The 18,412-nt window shown below is 43.6% G+C and overlaps 1 protein-coding gene across 1 annotated transcript in view; it reads left to right on the top strand.

Moving 5' to 3' along the window:
* The window catches only part of LOC124798530, a 244,191-nt gene that overhangs the window by 4,939 nt on the left and 220,840 nt on the right, over positions 1-18,412 (top strand). The gene's annotated exons all lie outside the window — the stretch shown is intronic.

The raw sequence follows: 18,412 nt of genomic DNA, 5'->3' as shown, positions 1-18,412 counted from the left end.
TTTGAACATCTGATGACTTCACAAGACGGTAAATGACAGCACCATCTGCAAACATTCTAAGAAGGCTACTCAGATTGTCTCCTATGTCGTTAATATAGATCAGGAACAATAGAGGGCATATAACACTTCCCTGGGGAACGCAGGATATTACTTCTGTTTTACATTTTGAGTATATCCACAAATGCGTAACTGCCTTGTGGAATATTTGACTGACATTACCCAGTACGTTACACTGGACGGCGAATATTGTACAGAAACCAAACTGACATAGGATGTGCCCCAAAGAAGCGTAACAGGACCTCCAAATTTTTGGGCTCTGTCCTCAATCGGTAAAAACGGTACACTTATATGATCTGTCTGTCTGTTTCTCCGTCTGTCTGTTCGACGTTAAGAACCATTTCTCTCGCCAACGGGTAGACATATCAAGTTGAAGTTTGTGTCACATTCTATATGGTCCCTTGGCGATGTAAGCGATGTAATCGTAAAGTTTCTGTGTCAATGTAATCAAAATAAACGGCCATTTATGACACATACTTTGATGCTCGTTAAATCTATCATCAAAACCTACATGAAACTTCACGTTGACCTAGAATCAAATGATTCAAATGGCTCTAAGCACTAAGGGACTTAATATCTGAGGTCACCAGTCCCATAGACTTAGAACTACTTAAACCTAACTAACCTAAGGACATCACGCACATCCATGCCCGAGGCAGGATTCGAACCTGCGACCGTAGCGGTCGCGCGGTTGCGGACTGTAGCGCCTAGAACCGCTCGGCCACATTGGCCGGCCGGCCGACCTAGAATCATAAAATATGTCAGCAAGCTAGGTTGAACAGTACAAGTAAAGGAAAAACTTTAAAATTGTTAATTTATAGTTTGTATCACATGAAAAATATTTTGTCATTTGTTATCCGAGTGCTTGTATGTTCACCGGCCTGTGTGGCCGAGCGGTTCTAGGCGCTTCAGTCTAAGTCTAGGGGACTGATGACTTCAGATGTTAAGTCCCATAACGCTCAGAGCCATTTGATCCATTTGTCTGTATGTTCGTCTGTTAAGACCCCTTTTTCTCAGGAACGGGCAGACGTATTAAGCTGAAATTACTGTCAGCTACTAAGGTCTATGGTTCCTTGGCAAACTCAAAACTTTCAAATCCTAATTCAGTGCAATCAAAAGATACAACGATTTAGTCACACAGTTTCATACAAATTCATTCATCAAAAACTATAGCGTACTTTCCGTTGACCAATAATCGTGAAATTCGGCAGGAAGCAATGTTGCAGAGAACAAGTAAAGGAAAAAGTCCGAAAACTGTTAAACTGTAATTGTGTGCCCAAAAAAATATATTTCTTTGTCATTTGTTATCTGACTGCTTGTCTGTCAGTCTCTTAAGACACCTTTCTTTCAGGAGTTTTTAAATTATCAAGTTGAAATTTATATCTCGTAGTATGGTCTACAGTTCCTTCATGGTGTCCGAAGGTCAATGAAGTCAAAAGATCCGGTCATTTAAGTCACGTATTTTGATACTTGCCAAGTCACTCATCAAAAACCAATCTACTTGCCGTTGATGCAGAACTACCAAACTTGGCAGGAAGCGAGGTTTCACAGTACAACTAAAGGAAAAAAAATCGGTAAATTTGTTAATTTGTAATTATATCACTCAAAAATTTTTTTTTCCGTTTGTTATCCGTCTATCTGTATGTCCCTCTGATAAGACCTCTTTTTGTCAAGGTTGGGTGGACGTACAGTTTGAAATTTACGTCACAAACTAAGTGTATGGTGGTATAAGAACATTAATCTCCCAAGTCAATACAGTCAAAAGGTACAGCTATTTACTACGGTCGCAGGTTCGAATCCTGCCTCGGGTATGGATGTGTGTGATGTCCTTAGGTTAGTTAGGTTTAAGTAGTTCTAAGTTCTAGGGGACTTATGACCCCAGATGTTAAGTCCCATAGTGCTCAGAGCCATTTGAACCAGTTTACGGCCATTTATGTCTCATATTTTGATGCTCGCAAGCTCATTTATCAAAACTGCAGGGTACTTCCCGTTGACATAAAGCCATAAATTTGGGAAGAATCGCCGGCCGATGTGGCCGTGCGGTTCTAGGCGCTTCAGTCTGGAACCGCGTGACCGCTACGGTCGCAGGGTCGAATCCTGCCTCGGGCACGGATATGTGTGATATCCTTAGGTTAGTTAGGTTTAAGTATTTCTAAGTTCTAGGGGACTGATGACCACAGATGTTAAGTCCCATAGTGCTCAGAGCCATTTGAACCATTTTTTTTTTTTTTTTGGAAGAATCAAGATTTTACACTGAAAATAAAAGACTTGAAAATTGTTAATTTGTAATTATATCACACGAAAAAGTATTTGTTTTGTCATGTCTCCGATTGCTTGTTTGTTTTTCTGTGAAGACCCTTTTTCTCAGGAAGCGGTGGATGTATTAAGTCGAAATTTATATCCCATCCTAAAGTCTAGGATCTCTTGCCGGTATAGAAATTTGAGCTCCTACGTTAGTGCAATCAGAATATACGGCAATTTATGTCACATATTTTGATATCTTGTCAGTATCGACATCGATAACAAGCAAAAGTCGTCGACTTTCTCGATTCCCAAGACGGGTGAACAATTGATACAGATAATTAAGTTTGCACCGAGCCCTCACTGCACGAGTGCTACTAGCACTAACCCTAATTTTTTCAATAGAGAACACGATTTAGCAGTCAGGATCGGCAGCACTATAAGATTGTTCGCTGGCGATGCAGTTGGTTGTCTGCATGGAAGTATCATCGTTGGACTATTGTCAGAAAGTGAAGAAAGGCACGGACAAAATTACATTTCGTGTAATGACTGGCAGCTCTCTTTATATGCGGGTAAGTGCAAGGTAATGCGTGTAACACAGAGAAAGAACATGATAGTATCAATTTACAAGATTAGTGGTGATCATCGAATCGTATAAATTCAAATGGTTCAAATGGCTCTGAGCACTATGGGACTTAACATCTGAGATCATCAGTCCCCTAGACTGAGAACTACTTAAACCTAACTAACCTAAGGACATCACACACATCCATACCCGAGGCAGGATTCGAATCTGCGACCGTAGCGGCCGCACGGTTCCAGAATGAAGCGCCTAGAACCGCTCGGCCACTGCGGGCGGCTAATCGTACAAGTATTTAGGGGTAATACTAAGAAACGATGTGAAATGGGATGATCACGTAAAATCATTATTAGGGGAGGCAATGGTAGACTTGGGTTTGTTGCCATGATTATGGAAAAGCGGAATGCATCTGTAAAGGAAATGGCATACAAAGCGCTACTGTGACTGGTTTTAGATTATCGTTGCAGTGCTCCGAGTACTCTTTAAGCAGGCGTGACAACAGATCCTCAGACAATTCAGAGAGGCGCTGCTAGAATATTGAGTGGTCATAATTGTTCATACGAAACTGTTACAGAAATGCTCAGGGAAATTAAATAGCAGTCCTTAGAACAACGACGAAGTAGTTTTCGTGGAATCTGTATTCAATGAAGTCTGTGTGACCATTACACTGTTGCCATATGTGACGTAGGGATCATCAGAACAAGATAAGAGAAATTAGGGCACGTGCAGAGGAATGCAAGACAGTTGTTCTTTACTCTGAACGCGAATTCAGTAGAACGAAAAAGCGATAATGAAGGTACGATTTAGCACCCGCCATGCCTGAGGAGAGGTCTACGGAGTATATGCAGTATTTAATTTCTAAAATTTTAGGTGCGGGAATGTATCTCTCCAATCGTGCAAGACCCCCCTCCCTCTAAAAAAAAGTACAATTTTCGATCTTTGAAAGTTGAGTTCGACCTTTGTTCTGACTAGGGTATGGGGCAGGGAAACAGGAAAGGTTCTGGAGCATACGGGAAAAGGGACGTGAGGGGAAGGATGGTTACGTATCGGCTCGAAAAGCTGCCAAGATTAAGCCATGCGTGCACCGCGCGGCAATTGTTCAACAGCTCTGGCATGAATTACGACACGGAAGAAACAAGATTTCGTGAGAGCGTATTATACAGAGGCTCGTGTTCAAACACTTCTTACCTTATTTATTTCTCATTGAAATACATAACACAAGATGTCACCATGCTACTAGATCGCTGAGGTCGCTGCCAGTCGTAAACAAATGGTAATATATACCGATCACAACTTCGAAATGAATCTCAACTTATCTTGGCTATGCTATTGATCTCTGAGGATGCCGCCAGCTGTTAAGAGAGACATTCGAGACGAAGGTTGCACACACGCGCCCACACACACACACACACACACACACACACACACACACACACACAGTATCTTGCCCAAAGTCTCTGATCAGAGCATTACGTTGGTCACTCAGTATTACGTTCAGTGGTGCCGACGCTGCGGAAAATTATTTGAGACGTGCTCAATAAATAATGCAACATATATTTTCTCGGCAAATTTCGGTTGAAAAAATGCGTAATTTTTTGTGGGACATCGTGGAAGCTTCAGCTTCAATTCTTTTATAATGAAGTTCGATATGGGGTGGCCCTATATTGTTGTTGTTGTTGTCCAGAGACTGGTTTGATGAAGCTCTCCATGCTACTCTATCTTGTGCAACCTTCTCCATCTCCCAGTATCTACTGCAACTTACATCCTTCTGAATCTGTTTACTGTATTCATCTCTTGGTCTCCCTCTACGATTTTTACCCTCCGCGCTGCCCTCCAATACTAAAATGGTGATCCCCTGATGCCTCAGAATATGTCCTACCAATCGATTTCTTCATCTAGTCAAGTTGTGCCACAAGTTTCCCTTCTGCCCAATTCTATTCAGTACCTCCTCATTAGTTATGTGATCTACCCATCTAATCTTCAGCATTTTTCTGTAGCACCACATTTCGAAAGCTTCTATTCTCTTTTTGTCTTGGCGTCTGTTACGTGGTGCGTCCCAAGCAGAGAGCCGTCATTGAGTTTTTTTCGGCGGGAAACCATAGCGTAGTAGATATTCAAAGGCGTTTGCAGAATGTCTCCCGAGACTTGGCAGTGAATTAAGCACAGTGAATCGTTGGGAGAGGCCTTTGTCATCATCGCAATAAGAGGGTGTAGATCCGTCCGAACACCCGCGTGCCGGCCGGTCGCACACAGCAATGTTGGGAAGTGCGGACACTCTCATTCGAGGTGATCGACAGACCACCATCAAACAATCAGCTGCTGAGCTGGACGTCTGTGTTGGTAGTGCTGACACACGCGTCCACTAGCTGGGATACTCAAAAGTATGCGGCCAATGGGTTCCTCGCCGCCTAACAGAAGGCAGAAAAAGCAACGAAGGAAGATCTGTGCGGAACTGCCTGCGCGTGGCTAATCGTGACAATTTTTTGTCGAACGTCGTCACTGGCGTTGAAACGTAGTTCATCACTTCGAACCGAAAACAAAACGGCATCCACGGAACGGCACCGCACCACCTCTCCCTAGTGGGAAAAGTTCAAAGCCGCACCGTCATGCGGTAAAGTCATGACGACCGCCTGCTGGGACTGTGAAGGGTTTATTCTGTTTGATGTCCTCCCTCATGGTGCAACGATCAACTGTGAAGTGTACTGTGCGACCTTCAGGAAATTAGAGAAACGTCGCTACAAAAATGCAATCGAACTTCTGCTTCCCCATGATAAAGCAAGGCCTCATACAATTCTGCGCACCTGAGAGAAGCTCACAAAATTTCATTGGACTGTTATTCCTCATCCACCCAACAGCCGGCATTTCACACCTTCCGACTTCCATCTGTTTGGACCAATGAAGAATGCACTCCGCGGGAAGCAGTACGTGGATGATAAGAGAGGTTATTGACGCAGCAAGACGTTAGCTGTGAAGGCGATCAATGTAGTGGTACTTTGGGACCCTCCCATTAAGGTGGCGTAAGGCCGTGGCACTGAACGGAGATTATGTTGAGAAATAGGGTTTGTAAATATTCAAATGTGTGTGAAATCTTATGGGACTTAACTGCTAAGGTCATCAGTCCTTAAGCTTACACACTACTTAACCTAAATTATCCTAAGGGCAAACACACACACCCATCCCCGAGGGAGGACTTGAACCTCCGCCGGGACCAGCCGCACAGTCGATGACTGCAGCGCCTGAGACCGCTCGGCTAATCCCGCGCGGTTGTAACTAAAAGAGTGGGGAATACTATGGGGTACTGGAATCCTGAATGAAACCAATCTGCTTTCAGAAAAAAAGTGTTGCATCACTTATGGAACGCCGGTCGTTCGTTAGTCGCTATTTAATACACGTGTAGTATTTTAAATCTCCAGTGTTGACTCGTTCCAGTGATCTAAAAAAAGTTCTCCGGGAGGTGCTGGAATGCCTTTCCGACGAGTTCCGGCCGAAATTAATCTCTGAGTATGTGAATAATATTGGAGTAAAGAAATTTTCATTGCTAGTATTTGACTGTCAGGCTGGCTGGCTGGCTCTGAGCACTATGGGACTCAACTGCTGAGGTCATTAGTCCCCTAGAACTTAGAACTAGTTAAACCTAACTAACCTAAGGACACCACAAACATCCATGCCCGAGGCAGGATTCGAACCTGCGACCGTAGCGGTCTTGCGGTTCCAGACTGCAGCGCCTTTAACCGCACGGCTACTTCGGCCGGCTGACTGTCAGGGCGAGGGGAAATGGTAGCCTTTGCTTACGTACTGATCGCTAGAATTTTGCAAATCTCACATCAGTGCCTTGTTGAATGAGGGCATGAGACAGTACAGATAGTGATGCGTCCGTAGAAAGTTGACTTTAAACTCAGTGATCCCTTCGGTGCTATTCGGGAGGCGTAGGCTATTTGCCGGCATCGGGTTTCACCCACTTTCTTCTCTCACTGCCACTGTTAGTGGTGCACACTACTTACTCAACCACTACAGTCACCTACGAATATGTTCATTTACCTGCAACACAAACATTTCCCCGACTGCTACGGTCGCAGGTTCGAATCCTGCCTCGCGTATGGATGTGTGTGATGTCCTTAGGGTGGTTAGGTTTCAGTAGTTCTAAGTTCTAGGGGACTAATGACCTCAGATGTTAAGTCCCATAGTGCTCAGAGCCACCACAAACATTTCCCGAAATAGAGGCCAACGTGTGCGAAGAATGAAAACCTTGGCAATGAGTAAGCTGAATCTACCACAGGATGGCTTCCAGCCAACCACGGACAAGCGGAGCATACACCAGGAAATGTTTGTTAAAACCGTGGGAAAATCCACTTTGTAACACATCTCATTCCTTGTTGTAAGAAAAGCGGTACTTAAAATCCAATCCATTTTATTAAGTTACAGTAACAACCATTCTATTTAAATCGTCCTCAGGTATTAGTGTAGACAAAAGCGTTGAACTCAAGCTAGAAAAAGGCACTTTGCACTGCGACATCAGCGTAAGAATCCCTACTGTGTTTAATAGTTGCCTGCTTACTATCAGTGAATTAATATTACAGATGACTCGGATGGCGTGCTTCTTGGCTAAATGTACTAATTGAACCTAAATTGTGTTGTCGCAGAGTATTACCCCATTTCACCCCAAGCGTTGAAAGTGGGCTAAGTAAACTGGCTACAGAACACCACAGGTGTTTACGGGCGACGGTTTTCCGATAGTAAATGAAGGAGTATTTAAAAACTGTGTAACATGCCGTCGTCGCCGAGATCATTAGAGACCCTCAGGTTCTAGTGAAATAAGGAAGACGAAGGAAATAATCATCTTTCCAAAGGATGAGTACCAGATTCAACATTTGGAGATTTACTTAAACCATGAAAAGCTAAATCTGGATAGTCGGTCAATTATTTCAATCCAAAGTGCTCCCTGAAGCGCGTGCAGACTTTTAACTACAGCGCCATTTCTCTAAGTTTCGGGGAATGAAGCTAGCTGCTGGAACCGTTGGTATGTGGCTTCCATCTAATTTCCACCAATGATTCCCTATTCCATAAATCTGACGTTGTCCACCCAGTAAGCATGCAGTGCTGTGAGCAAGCACAAGATTATGTTGTCTGAGAGAAGTTGGATTTATGGAATCACTAGTAATTTTATCTGTAATTGAACAGCTGATTGGTTCATTGCATTATTTACTTTATTATTCGGTTCCTCACCAGGATTTTTAAACCATACGCGCTTATCATAGGGATATAAAAAATTTGGAGCTATATGGAACAACCGCTGATACATTATAGATACAGGACAAGAAAACAAGTGTTCGAAATGTGGAACGCAGCTTACGGTGCTGCAGTCAGAAGCATGTTCATCGTCCGCTATGTGACAGTGAAAACGCAATGTTCCGCTACATACCACACAAATTAGATCGAAACAAGCTGTATAACTTTCACCTAATTCCATGAAACTGCTGTTTGGTTCTAGATCCTTAAATGCGTTCCTAAAGCAACGAAAGGTAGCGAAGTTTTTATCACACTTCGCGTTACGTCCTGAAGAACGAGTAATTTGTCTTATCAACTGATACGTCATCGTTAAAGTTTTCCGTTGCAACTAACTAAACTTTTCCGTTGCTGAAACAACTAGATATTTTGCTGCAATTTTCGTTTTCAAGGCTTTCATTTTATCTGTTAGAAAAGAACCTGTAGTTGTCGACTTTGTGTACCTTATCTTTCCCATGTAGAGAGGTCTCACCGCTAAGTATTAAAGTCTCTCTAGAAAAATACATGTCTGAAAAAAAGTTTGGTAAGTTACTAAATTCTGATACAGTAATTATCTTTTCCTGGATTACTTATTAAATGTCCCATTTTTTTCGTAAAGGCTTTTCACATACTTCTTTACACTTATTTTCTTTATAACAACCTTCATTTAGTACTTCCGCTTTTCGCTTTTCCTTCTACCGCAAGCAATACTACAAACCTCCTGTTAAACAGCAGTAGCGATAGTCAGAACCTTTCCCCGCTACACATCAGCCTAGCATCTTTAGCGCCCAACTGATTATTCTTATGGAATTACTCAGGTGTTAAGGATTACTCCTCTCTGCTTATACTTCCATTCTGTTCAGGATTTCGAATTTCTTATTCAGTACCATACTGTAGCAGGCTCTCTTTATGCCCACAAATGCGTTCTACGCTTTGAAAATATTACCAAATGCTCCTCTGCATGTAAGTTCTTATATTTTAAAGCACTGCATTTTCAGCTATACACAGCAAAACATGTAACTTCATTAGAACATATAATGAACTTACATAGTTGTGCATCGTAAGCAGTAAGCCAACATTATCTTAGTATGCAGCAATTAATTATGAATTATCCCAGAAGGCATCAACATCTACAGCCTGACCAAAATAAAAGTGGCCCACCAAATAAGCATCACACACCAAACTTAATATTATGCAATGGACTAATGAGGATTCACTGATGCATACGAGGGGTGTTCAGTAAGAAAAAAAAAAAGCACTCCGTCTTCAGGCCACGAGTGGCCTATCGGGACCATCCGACGGCCGTGTCACCCTCGGTGGAGGATGTGGATAGGAGGGGCGTGGGGTCAGCACACCGCTCTCCCGGTCGTAAGATGGTATTCTTGACCGAAGCCGCTACTATTCGATCGAGTAGCTCCTCAATTGGCATCACAAGGCTGAGAGCGCATGGCGGCCCAGGTGGTCACCCATCCAAGTGCCGACCACGCCCGACAGCCCTTAACTTCGGTGATCTCACGGGAACCGGGGTATCCACTGCGGCAAAGCCGTTGCCTGTTCAGTACGAGACTCAACACATTTTTTCTGAAAGCATGTTGGTTTATTGAGGATTCCAGCACATCATACTATTCCCAACTTCGCTACTCTTTTGACTACAAAAACCTATTTTTCAACATAATCTCCGTTCAATGCGACTGTCTTACGCCACCTTACCGGATGGGTCTGTGTGCCTGCATGTCACCACTCTACGTCGGTCAATGTCTTGCTGCATAACTTCCCCATCTACTGTTTCCCGCTGAGTACATCCTCCATTGGGTCTAACAGATGGAAGTCGGTATTTGCGAGATCTGGGCTGTCGTGTGGTCGAGGATGAATGGCCCAATGAAGTTTTCTGAGCTACTCTCGTGTGTGCAGACTAGTATGAGGCCTTGCGTTGATATGGAGAAGGAGAAGATCACCTCGAATGAGCTTGTCCACACGTTCCTCCATTACAGGAGTCGCAGCTATCCGAGGCCGGCCGGGGCGTGGGAGATCGGACAGGTCTGTCTAACCTTGTTGCCGTGATGTCAGACGCTTCGCCCAACGACTCAACGTGCTTTTGTTCCCTGCCAGGTCTCCGTAGACATGCAGACCCGTATGAATATCTGTATGCTTCGGTTTTCCACAAAAAGAAACTCAATGACGACTCTCTGCTTGGAATGCACCTCTTTTATAGACGCTATTTTGGAGGCTAGTATGAAGCCTTGCGTTGATATGGAGAAGGAGAAGATCACCTCGAATGAGCGTGTCCACACGTTCCTCCATTGCAGGAGTCACAGCTATGCGCGGCCGGCTGGCGCGTGGGAGATCGGACAGGTCTGAATGACCTTCTTGCCATGATGGCAGACGCTTCGCCCAACGAGTCAAAGCGCTTTTGCTCACTGCCAAGTCTCCGTAGACATTATGCAGACCCGTATGAATATCTGTATGCTTCGGTTTTCCACAAAAAGAATCTCAATGACGGCTCTCTGCTTGGAACGCACCTTCTTTATAGGCGCCATTTTAAAGGCTACGTATAGCGCTGCCATCTATCGGAAATTCATGAAACTACAGGCGCTGAAGCAGGAATATTTCGTGATGTTCCACAAATAACTGGGCATTTTTTTCAACCGAAATTGGCCGAGAAGAGAAATGTATTGCATTACTTATTTAATGCTCCCTCGTAATAAGGTAATTTCTGTGAATTCACGTATCTGGCAATCTGAATTAGGCCTCGGTTCAGGACGAAAGTCTTAGAATCCACACATTCCGACAACACTATTAAGAACCACCAGCAGAGCTAACACCGTAGGTTAGTCTATAAGCTTTAATTCAAGAACAAGAGAAAATTTGAAAGAACGAAGTCGAAAGGGCTTTTTGATCAGGTTCTGCCATGGCAATCTTCTAGTTCCACTTCTGCATTTACATCTTCAAACACACTACGCAAGTATTTGTGCAGTAAAAGGCGATGTGTACTAGAGATTTTCTGTCCATCTCTATTTCAGTATTTAGTGAGAGTAAATAACTGTCTGTTAGGCTGCCTTACCCTGTTCCCATTACCCCTACGCGAGATATACGAGAGTAGCATGCAAAAGGGTGGCGCAATTTTACTTGCAGATATGGTTCTCCGAATTTATCCATCAATGTTACGCGAGAACTGCGTCGTCTTTCTCTTTAGGATTGCTACTTAACACTTCTGTCACACTCTCGTATGGGCTACACCGTTTTGTTACGATCCCAGAATCCGCCGGCTGTTATGTTGTACTTCGCGAAGCCTCAAAACGCAGGAGTAGCACGGTAGAGTGTTGTACCTTGAAACTCCTTTTTGCCTTCTCATCTAGCCAGATCTATAATAGAAATTTAAAACATTTCATTATTCCTCTTCACTTCATGTGTTCAGCAGTCTTTTTCTGAACTGCTCCAGAAAAGTAAGGTTTTTCAATAGGTGAAAAACTGTTCCAAGATACAACATGGCCGGATACCTGGGAACAAATATTCCATTAAAATTAGAAGTGTTGCAATCGAGAAAATCTTGTCTGCTTGCACGTAATAGTCTGTGTATTACTGTAAACAGAAAGTGAAATCAAATTAAAAAAAAGTCTTGCCAAAAACCAGTGAACAGTTAAAAACATTTTAGAATGAAAGTTATTACAAACTATCACAAATTTCCGTTTTCAAAGCAATGAAAACTGTTAAGGTATTAAAGAAACCCAGTTCATTTGCAAATACCACGCGTTCCATGGTAGAGAGATCTTCTGTTTTGAGGTACAAGATTGTACATGTCTGACGAAGTATGGCTTAACAGTCCACACGTTATATAACTAGTTTTAAAAATCCAGCGTGTCCCAGGAGGAATGGTCAGTATTCAGGGATGTGACATGAACGATCATTCAGATCAAGTAAGTCTATTAAACACGAACTCTGAAATTCATACCTTGAAAGCTATCAACAGTTTTTCATATTAGATACTATGCAGCAATTCTCTTCTGTTGTAAGTTCTTAGCTCTTCATATTTTCGGAGGAGGTAGTATGAACCAGAATTTTAAAAAATTGTCTAACGAATATCGGCTTGAAAATGCATACCTCAGTAGTTGTTCAATAAAAGAGATGTGTTTCACAATAGCGAAGGTGAACAATTGGTCATAGCTCTTGTACTATGAACTTTAGAGCCCATGTTTAGTTAACATTTTTTCCTTGTTTTGGACCACTCTGACGCCGCTCAAAATATGGATGGTAAAGTAGAGGAGATTTGTTTCACAGTATCGAAGATGAAGAAGTACTCACACCTCCTGAGGTATGCATTGAGCCCATATTTACTAGACTTTCGTACTTCGAATGATCGTTCCTATCTTATCCCTGGATATTGACCGTTACTTCTGGGGCAGCCTCACCTTAAAACTCTCTAACTGAAGAATTACCAAAATCTTACAAACAATGTGCATAGAAGAAATTTCGAGAATACATTGGTCTACCTAACATGTTTAAGTAATTAAAATTGCGCCGGCTGCTGTGGCCGAGCAGTTCTAGGCGCTTCAGTCTGGAACCGCGCTGCTGCTACGGTCGCAGGTTCGAATCCTGCCTCGGGCATGGATGTGTCTGATGTTCTTAGGTTATTTAGGTTTAAGTAGTTCTAAGTCTAGGGGACTGATGACCTCAGATGTTAAGTCCCATAGTGCTCAGAGCCATTTTTGAATTAACGTTGCAAGATCACAGGTTAATGTAAGAGATTGATATGCCATTGCAAATGAAAAATGCTGGTACATTAATATCCGGTGTAATTGCCAGAGTGTTGATGGCAAGCATGCAAATGTGCATGCGTTGTATTGTGCAGGTGCCGGATGTCAGTTTGTGGGATGGAGCTCCACGCCCACTGCATTTGTTTGGTCAACACAGGGACGGTTAATGCTGTTTGTGGATGACGTTGAAGTTGTGGTCCGATGATGTCCCATATGTGGTCGACTGGAGACAGATCTGACATCCACCAGAGCAAGGCAACATGTCGACTCTCTGTAGAGCATGTTGGTTTGCAACAGTGGTATGTGGGTGACGTTATCCTGTTGGAAGACACTCCCTGGGTTGCTGTTCATGAAAGGCAGCACAACATGTCGAATCGCCAGACTGACGTACAAATTTGAAATCAGGGTGCGTGGGGTAACCATGAGATGGCTCCTGCTGTCGTATGAAATCGAATCAGAGACCGTTATGCCCAGGCAGGTTCAGTGTGACTAGCATAAGACAGGTTGGTTGCAGGCCCTCAGCCAGCCTTCTAACACGCGGCCATCACTAGCACCGAGGCAGAACCAGCTTTCATCAGAAAACACTGACCTCTCGTTTAACACCACTGAAGTTGTAAATGGTGGTGATTTGTGGGCAGTTAGGGACACTGCCTCGGAGCTGTCATTGAAGTAACCGATTTTTGACAGTTCGTTGTGTCACTGTGGGCCAACTGCTGCTCAACTTGGTGCTGCAGATGCAGCACAGCGCACCACAGCCATACAGTGAAAACGATGGTCTTCCCTCTCAGTAGTGCCTCCTGACAGTCCAGAGCTAGGTTGAAACCTCCCCTTTTTAAAACAATTATACACGACTGTCCTTAAACTGACACACAATATTTTTAGCGCAACGCAATCTGACTTTCAAAAATCCCTACAAAAGAATGGCCCTGACTAACATTAAACTATACCTTTCAGAAATCACTTACCTCACAAAAATCTTCATTACTCGAACTACTGCAATACAGCGAGCGCCACTACTGCCAGCTAAATAAAAGATTCAAACTACGGAAGGCACTAACTACTGATAGGGATAGTTAGCAAATGAAAGATTTTAATAGAGAACAAACAATGTATTTACCTTAATAGTCATAATATATATAGCAGTTCATGACAAATTACAAAACTCCGCCATCTCTCTCCCCACATCCACCACTGCTGGCGGCTCACCTCCAACTGCGCAACGCTACGCGCTGTTCACATCCAGCTGCCGCTGCCCAACACTACAATGGCAGACAACAATGCAAACTAGCCACAGACTGCACACAGCACAGCCGGTGATTTTTATACAAAGGTGGCGTTACCAATAAAAAAACCTAAACAGCCTACTTACAGGTACATAGCCCCCATGCTCCCCACAAAAAAATTTACAAATTGTTTTGGGCACTGGCCAATACATATTTGTTAAAAATTTTTTCACAATTACAATAACAAAGATATCAATTGCACACACGTATTGATACAATGTTGGTCAAAAGCTAAACTTTCTCACAGTCCATAAAGACAGTCATAATCGTTCATCACAGTAAAATAGCAGTGTTTTTCTCAAGGTCTGAGCAGTAAAAGAAAATGCACACGGAAGTAATGGATTTCCATGCAGTCTTGAAGAAGTAGCGTTGTCCTTCCAACGGAAAGACAGTGCTGACTCTCGACATGCAGACAGGTCATGGGCCGCAACAGAGTAAACCCACAGCGGAGTCAGTCGAAGATTTGAAGAGTATTGGTGGGTAGGTAATCACAGAGCAGACCCACTGTAGTCCTGGTAGAGATTACGGTATTGGTGGGCCACCAGAGGTGCAGACCCACTGCAGTCCTTGTAGAAATAATGGTATTTATGGATCATCAAAGATGTAGACCCACTGTAGTCCTTAACTATACCTTTCAGAAATCACTTACCTCACAAAAATCTTCATTACTCGAACTACTGCAATACAGCGAGCGCCACTACTGCCAGCTAAATAAAAGATTCAAACTACGGAAGGCACTAACTACTGATAGGGATAGTTAGCAAATGAAAGATATTAATAGAGAACAAACAATGTATTTACCTTAATAGTCATAATATATATAGCAGTTCATGACAAATTACAAAACTCCGCCATCTCTCTCCCCACATCCACCACTGCTGGCGGCTCACCTCCAACTGCGCAACGCTACGCGCTGTTCACATCCAGCTGCCGCTGCCCAACACTACAATGGCAGACAACAATGCAAACTAGCCACAGACTGCACACAGCACAGCCAGTGATTTTTATACAAAGGTGGCGTTACCAATGAAAAAACCTAAACAGCCTACTTACAAGGTCTTCTTGCTACTGTACATTCTCATGACAACCACTGCCAGCAATAATGTACAGTGGCTACATTCCTGCCAAGCCTTTCTAGAGTATCGCAAAGGAACATTCAGCTTGTCGTAGCCCTATTACATGACCTCGTTCAAACTCAAGGAGTTGCTGATAATCGCGTCTTTGTCGTCTTAAAGGCATTCTTGACTAACAACGACTCACTACTTTCAATCTCAAAGGTAACTAACGGGGGTTTTATTTGGGGGAAGAGACCAAACTGCGAGGTCATCGGTTTCATCGGATTAGGGAAGATGGAGAAAGAATTCGGCCGTGCCCTTTCGAAGGAACCATCCCGGCATTTGCCTGAAGCGATTTAGGGAAATCACGGAAAACCTAAATCAGGATGGCCTGACGCAGGATTGAAAGGTCGTCCTCCAAAATGCGAGTCCATTGTGCTAACCATGCGCCATCTCGCTCGTTGGGTAACCAACGCTCACGACCGTTACAGAGTGTATTTAAAGCTGGTAGCGCCGCTCGTATGCAACTGACGCAAAATTTGAATACACGTCATCTTTCAGACGTAGAAATGCGCTTACCAACATTCATTTTTTCCGTCAGTGTATTATACAGCACTTAAATATATAGCACTCGCAATATTTCCGAATACGAGTTCTGCGCAAAACAGAACGTCGTGTTTCACAACGAAGACAGCAGAAAATATGGTGGTTTCTAGTACGTAACCCTCCGTGTGATTCTAAAATCAGTAACTAGATTGAAATACCGAATACGAAACATCAAGAGTGCCTAGGTATACTCTCCGACCCTAGGATCGGTCGCCGGCCGGAGTGGCCGAGCGGTTCTAGGCGCTACAGTCTGGAACCGCGCGACCGCTACTGTCGCAGATTCGAATCCTGCCTCGGGCATGGATGTGTGTGATGTCCTTAGGTTGGTTAGGTTTAAGTAGTTCTAAGTTCTAGGGGACTGATGACCTCAGAAGTTAAGTCCCATAGTGCTCAGAGCCATTTGAACCTAGGATCGGTCGTATTTCCGTGCAGTATACCATTTATTTTGTTGATCCGCTGATTGTCTCGTATTATGACGCTTCTTGTAATCATCTCGAAAATTTTGTGATCCCTATAACGTGCTCCAGGTGTTCTCCACCTGTCGTGTTATCGGATACTGCCGAGCTCGTTCTCCCTAGTTTGGATGTTATCCTGCATGTACCCACGTTTAAAGAGAGCACAAGTAACTGGAGCTGCAATTTTGTTGGCCTTTCCCGCAGGTTATCTTCCATATGAACAAAGTTTTCTAGTCTTCTAACTAGTTTCCGATATGTTCCTGGTGAATTTTATTTTGTGGGTAGTTGGCCTTGGTCCAACGCTTATTTCCATAACTAACGTTACGTCTCCTAATGCTGGAGGTTTCATCAGAGGCTCTGGAAACTCAGTAGTTTCAAACTTACAAAGAAGCGTAGGAAGCCGAACTTTTTAGTAGCTTCGCGGATACCTACAAACAGCTCGGCTTTGTGTATACAGGGTGTTACAAAAAGGTACGGCCGGACTTTCAGGAAACATTCCTCACATACAAATAAAGAAAAGATGTTATGTGGACATATGTCCGGAAACCCTTAGTTTCCATGTTAGAGCTCATTTTAGTTTCATTCCAGCGTGATCAAATTGTAAATTTTCACAATCAACATGTGTGGACCGACGAGAACCCGCACGCAATTGTACAATCACGTCATCAGCACAGATTTTCTGTGAACGTTTGGGCAGGCATTGTTGGTGATGTCTTGATTGGGCCCCATGTTCTTCCTACTACGCTCAATGGAGCACGTTATCATGATTTCATACGGGACACTCTACCTGTGATGCTAGAACATGTGCCTTTACAAGTACGACACAACATGTGGTTCATGCACGATGGAGCTCCTGCACATTTCAGTCGAAGTGCTCGTACGCTTCTCAACAACAGATTCGGTGACCGATGGATTGGTAGAGGCGGACCAATTCCGTGGCCTCCACGCTCTCCTGACCTCAACCCTCTTGACTTTCATTTATGGGGGCATTTGAAAGCTCTTGTCTACGCAACTCCGGTACCAAATGTAGTGACTCTTCGTGCTCGTATTGTGGACGGCTGCGATACAATACGCCATTCTCCAGGGCTGCATCAGCGCATCAGGGACTCCATGCGACGGAGGGTGGATGCATGTATCTTCGTTAACGGAGGACATTTTGAACATTTCCTGTAACAAAGTGTTTGAAGTCACGCTGGTTCGTTCTGTTGCTGTGTGTTTCCATTCCATGATTAATGTGATTTGAAGAGAAGTAATAAAATGAGCTCTAACATGGAAAGTAAGCGTTTCCGGACACATGTCCACATAACATATTTTCTTTCTTTGTGTGTGAGGAATGTTTCCTGAAGGTTTGACCGTACCTTTTTGTAACACCCTGTATATTTAAGTTTTAAAATGATAAGTGACTCTTTTTAGCCTCTGATGATGTCTCCAGCCTCAGAGGAAACGGTAGGCGCAGAAATGAGCCTTGGGCCACAGCCTAATGTTCATAAACAAAATTTATCAAAGACGCGAATACTGGGGGTGAGCGCCCGGATTGTATGGCCGTTCCCGTTAGTTTTGTAATGATCTACTTACTGTTTCGAATACGTTGTCACGAATGCCGAAAGAACTTTTCAGGCCAGTTATATTTTAATCACCGTCTGTGTTCATAATCAAGGACAAGTTTATTAGTCGGCCGCGATGGCCGAGCGGCTGTAGGCGTTTCAGTCCTGAACCGCGCGACTGCTACGGTCGCAGGTTCGAATCCTCCTCGGGCATGGATGTGTGTGATGTCCTTACGTTAGTTCGGTTTAAGTAGTTATGATTTCTAGGGGACTTATGACCTCAGGTGTTAAGTCCCACAGTGCTCAGAGCCATTTTGACAAGTTTATTGAGGAAGTTCTCTCGGTGACGAAGGCACTTGACACGAGACAATGGCTCAATTTCGCCAGAGATGGAAGAAGAAATGGGCGGTCACTTTCTGCAGGTGTCATCTCAGGGTGAACGCGAAATGACCATAGCCATAGTGAAACTGGAATTTGTGACTCGTCATCTCACGAGGAGAGAGCAAAAGTGTCAGCTATTAACGGCTAAACAATCTTGGACGTCCCACCAGTCCCAGGAGGGAAATGCCATTCCCCCA

Source organism: Schistocerca piceifrons, chromosome 1 (assembly GCF_021461385.2).
Source record: "Schistocerca piceifrons isolate TAMUIC-IGC-003096 chromosome 1, iqSchPice1.1, whole genome shotgun sequence".
Taxonomy (NCBI): Eukaryota; Metazoa; Arthropoda; class Insecta; order Orthoptera; family Acrididae; genus Schistocerca; species Schistocerca piceifrons.
The sequence above is the reverse complement of the archived record's forward strand: the minus strand, read 5'-3'. Positions and strand labels throughout refer to the sequence as shown.